Genomic DNA, 5,453 nt, shown 5'->3' with positions numbered 1-5,453 from the left:
GTCTTCTTTATTTGAGTTTCACTTTAAAATACTTTAAAACATGGACGGTTGAAATACTACAACACTCAAACAAACTACATTCAGACGTTTGTCATTTCCCAAAAATACATTATCAGGGACTGTAACATCTAGTTCTTTTATTGAATCTTAATTGCTGATAAATGTTCCTCATTAATTAAAATGGTACAGATTATTGATGTAAAGGGAAATACAAATGGACAGTTGTCCATGTCCTGGGACGGTTTCTGGGTCCGCTGCTTCTTCCATGTTTTATCAAATGAACATGTTCTAAACCGGGGGTCTCAAACTCCAGTCCTTGAGGGCCGGTGTCCTGAAACTTTTCCATGTCTCCCTGTTGCAACACACCTAAATAAAATTAGTAAGCCATTAGCAAGAGTATAGAACTTGACTGCATGCTGAAGTGGCAACGCCTAACCCTACTCAAGTAAATTAAGTGTTTGGAAAAATCTGCTTCTAAAAATACTTTTATTGCACCATGTTCATTCAGTCATGAGCTGCTGCAACATGAAACATCAAATGGCTGAACTGCCACCTCAGCATGCAGTCAAGTTCTATAGAGTCATACCGAGGTCCTTCAGACACCTCTGAGCTCCAACTCCACGTTCTTATCAGAAAAACAATCGCCATCTCTCATCATGGACATATTTAACTTGTTTCAGTGGGAAACTCTAATATCCATTTGTTAAACAGGATTTTACCTCCGTTAGCTAAGCTAACAGACTGTGTCTTATTCCAAACTGACTCTGAAGTTCCTCGAGGATGGAAACTTGTATGAGCCAAGAAAGAACTTTGACCTTTAATATTTATAAATTCACCAAAAACCCCTGAACAGAAGCTTAGAATAGTTACTCTGGACATTACAGTTCCTCTGGTATGAAATACACTTTTGATTATTGCTCTTGGGCGGCCTGCTTCATACTTTTACATGTAATTTTACGGCATCACTCTGAGACAGGGCGTTCTTAGTCTAATTCCTTATTATCAGGATGTCCCAGTAGCTCTTTGAAAAGCCTCTGATGTGAAATCTGAGACAGGAACAAGAGACCGACATCATACGTCTCCTGTATTAGCTTGTCTACCTTGGCTCCATGTTATTGGCTCACCTGAAGCACTTAATTAAGTTTCAGGTAAAATGGCAGCTGCTCTTGCAGGAAAGCCATTACGGTGTTTGGAGCGGTTTATGGTCTGAGCTCCTGAAAGCTCGGGAAGTTTCAAATTGCATTTGCACAAATAAATCCGATGTTTGTAAGCTGATAGCAGAGACTAGCAGAGGCACCGCGCATAGAAAGAGTGCATGCTGAGAAGGAGCTTACAGTAATGTGGAAATATGCTGAGGTCTGTGTTTTTCCTGTTGTCTACCTGGGCCGGTCATTTTAAGGTAATGACTTCACCTCCTTCCTAGCTTCTTTGTAGAATTTCACTCCTCACTTCATCCCAGTTTGAAACTCTGCTTCAAGAGTCAACATTCATGGGCTTTATCGTTTCTTCGTGTTATGTTCTTTAAGAGCTCGTTCCAAACTTAAAGGTAGCTTTTGTAATTATACTTTACAAACTAATGAAAATGTTCTCCACCAGGGGGCAGTGTTTCCCCCATTGGTTTGCGCTTCATCTTTCCTTATTTCTTTAGTCTTTTTATTTCCTAGAGTCTTTGCCATAATAAAAATGGACAGTGGACAGTGCTACCCCACAGCTTCCTATTAGATACACCTGTGGTATAAATTTAAAACTCTTACATCGCTTCGTTCTTGAGTTATCACTTTCAGACATCAGACACTGAAAATTTTATGTCAAAATGTTCTGTTTTTATATAGACATTAGCACAAAAATGGTCCAAGCAACATTAGAGGAACAAATGAGCAACATTTTGATGGTTTTACGCCACAGTATTAAAAATCATCATTAGTGTTTTGGTTACCACAATGCTTCAGAACCACAGTTGACTATATTTAGAAAAATGGACAGAGAGCTAGTTATTAGCTGACACACTTCATCCATTTGAATAACGCCTCAAAAGCACAAACACTGCCAAAGGACAAGTTTAGTGACTCCACATAATTACAAAGAATAACATTAGCCATGTGCTCAGGCTTAAAAGAAAGTTATTAAAAGAAACAAAAATGACCTCCATAATGTTACGAGGGGTGAAACTTCCCATACAGATCTAAACTGCTTGTTGGAGCAGGCTGTATACATGTTTATTGCTGATGTAAAGTTGTACTTTTTAACATGCGAGTTTATGGGGATTGACTCACTTTTGGGCCCAGCCTCAAGTGGTTGTTAGAGGAACTGCAGTTTTGAGTTTCGAGTTCTTGGTGGGTGCTACTTCCACATTATCAGACACAAACACTGCGTAGTCTGAACCTGGCATGAGCTACAGTTTCTTGAGTTTTCAGAGTTTCTCCTTTACTGCATTTTCAAAGGAAACACACTCTCCTCCTCTGCAGTCATCTCTGGGATGAGTGCCTATATTTCTATTTTCAGCATCACTGATATTATCTGTTTGACAGAGAGGGAAAAACCCATTATCCCCTGTGGTATAGCAGCTTGATTACATAATCACTTTGATATCGTAAACGCATTACAGTGAGAATATAACCCTCAGGGCAAAACAAACCAGCATTTCACCCCTGCTTGAGCTTCAGTTTCCTTCCTCCAGTCAGCGCCTCACACTACCAGTGCAGGCCACCAATGTCTGACCACTACAAGCTTCGTGTTTCTCTTCTTTGAGTTTCTGATGTTTCTTCTGAGGCATGGCTGCACAAAGTCACTGAATACTCTGATGGAGGAGAAAGCAGGTGTTGACCAGAGAAAAAAGGAATCCTGAATTATGGCGAGGAGCCGGAGGGATAAAAACGTACGGCTATTCAGGTTTGTTTATGACACTCTGGAGTAGAGAACATATGCGGAGTTGTTGCTCTTTGTCTTGTCTTTTAATTGGTATTTCTTTAGTCCCACCCTACAAAAGAGCAAATCTTTTTTATAACCCACATCCTTTACAATCACTGTAGAGCCAGAAGGCACCATATGTCATGTTTCTTTTATTGTCCCCTATGGTATAGCAGTGCTGCCCACAGCCAGTTTTACTGTGTGAATACTGATGGACAGGCCTACAGTCTGCTGGTTATTTAGACCCTAGTCACACAGGCCTAGAGACCGCTCAGTGCTGGTAACTACCAGTTCCAAGGGAAAAAGATGTAACCCTGACTGGTGGCTTACTGTTGCTAGGTGAAATTGGTCAAAAAAGTTAAATAATACTGCACTAAAAACGTCCTTGTGACTGCTTTATAGTGATGTGCGGATCGATCCTGAAATATCAATTCCTCCGATACCAATCATTTATGTTCTAGAATCGATTCTCACATTAAAATATCTATATTTTAGTAATTTAGGGTAAATTTGTAGTTTATCATTAATAGGAACACAGTGGGAAGAAACTATAACATTCGGATTGTCTGCATTTGAAGGAACTCTTCTGCCTTTCATAGTCATGTGCGAAATACGGCTGTATAAATGTGTTGCAGCCCCTTGGCGTGCACACTCACAACAATGGCTGAGCGTAATTGGAGTCATGTGCGGACTTATTTTACCTCCACAAACAGCTGAGACGTGGTTTGCGATACATGTGGCAAAAAAGTGAGGTGTTGTGGCAACAGCACTGACCTCGTCAAACACCCCAGAGTAAATCATATCACAGAATATGACGAGCGTATGTTGAGGCGAACAGAAGAGGAGGAGAGGACAGGGACAGATGCTGCTAGGGCGAGACAGACGTCTCTCACGGAGTCCTTTAGTGCTGCAGGCAGGCAACGTGTTCAAATAGCGCACAGCTTCAGTTTCTTTATTTCTATATGATGAACTTTGCATTATTAAGTGATGAGAACAAGTAATCTGATGTCCTGTAATCATTATGATGCTATAATTTGAGATACAATAAATAAAATAAGTTTCTGTACAAAGTATTGGTATGGGATCAGTATCGTCGATACCACCCTGAATTTTACTTGGTATCGGATCGGAAAGGAAATCAGTGGTATCGCACATCACTACTGCTTTATTCCTTAGAAGATTGTCGTTGTCGGTCATAGTCTGCATGGAAGACAGTGACTTGTCCTTAAACACTTACCAGCTACTCAGTAAGTAGTTGTGAATCGGAAACATGCAGCAAAAAGCAGAAATGGAAACTGTTCGAAAACAAAGTAAAAGTGTGGGTTTTTTAAAACATGTTGGATTCAGCAATAAGAAACAACTTTAACTATGAGAGTGAATGTGCTTCGTTTCCAGTATGTGTTTTTTAAGTTTCACTGCTGCTCGCGGTGAATTAGCAAGTGTTGGCAGACAAATTGGGATATTACATAAGCAACCAAGGCGACCTGCTAACAGCCAAACCAATCAAAGCCGTGTAACTCGATCACTTTTACCCCGCAACCACTCGCCAACTAGTTGGTGAAAACACATTTTTCTGGTGTCTACTAAGACAGCGGTCCCCAACCGTTATTGCGCCACAGACCGATTTAATGTCAGACAATATTTTCACGGACTGGCCTTTAAGGTGTCACGAATAAATAAACCCCGACTTACAAGTACCCCGTTACACGAAAAATTCAAGTTACGAAGGCACTGAACGGCAATATTTCTGCCCATGTTATGCAAAATGCCCGTGTTACGAAATCCGCTGGCTCTGATTGGCTCAGCCCAGAATGTCTACAATGCCCACAATGCCTTCTGAATCATGTGACAACCCCTTGGCTTTCGTACTTGCGCTTCGCTGTTCCACTTAAACGACATATTGTTGTTGCTGTTAGCAATTAGCCTATAGCCTATCGTTCACTCAAAAGGCGCGATGGGTGCTTCGACTTATGAAAATTTTCGACTTACGAAAGACCCTCGGGAACGAATAAGTCGGTGTTCCACTGTACAACAAAATAAAACGATACGACCAAAACAAAAACTGTGGTAAATATAATAATAAACGCGAATTCACTGTGTAATTGTGTAACTTTATTAGCAGCGTCCTCCTTAAATGCACCAACAACATTGAGAGTAACATCCTCCTCTCTGCCCCTTAATGCTCTCTGGTCGCTGTGGTAACGTGTAAATATTTCTTTTAAAATAAGACACACAACTACAACACGGGAAAAGACCCAGGGAAACCGAGTTAACAGTTAAACCCTGAAAACCATAAATTTCACACCCGAGCCTCAACTCTGTCGGCCGGTTACCAAAGGACCAGTATCGGTCCGTGGCCCGGGGGTTGAGGACTGCTGCACTAAGAGGTCTGCAGCCGGTCTCTAGGGCTGTGTGTTAAAGCTTTAAATAACAATGTTATTGCTGATGTGGACTGATGTTTCGCACATATCCACCCTCTCACTCACAGATGACCTCACACCTTTCATCATCCTCTTTTGCACATTCCTCCTGTCAAGGTTTAATTT

Source organism: Haplochromis burtoni, unplaced genomic scaffold (genome assembly GCF_018398535.1).
Source record: "Haplochromis burtoni strain Fernald_Lab_line unplaced genomic scaffold, NCSU_Asbu1 Contig_175, whole genome shotgun sequence".
Classification (NCBI taxonomy): Eukaryota; Metazoa; Chordata; class Actinopteri; order Cichliformes; family Cichlidae; genus Haplochromis; species Haplochromis burtoni.
The sequence above is the reverse complement of the archived record's forward strand: the minus strand, read 5'-3'. Positions refer to the sequence as shown.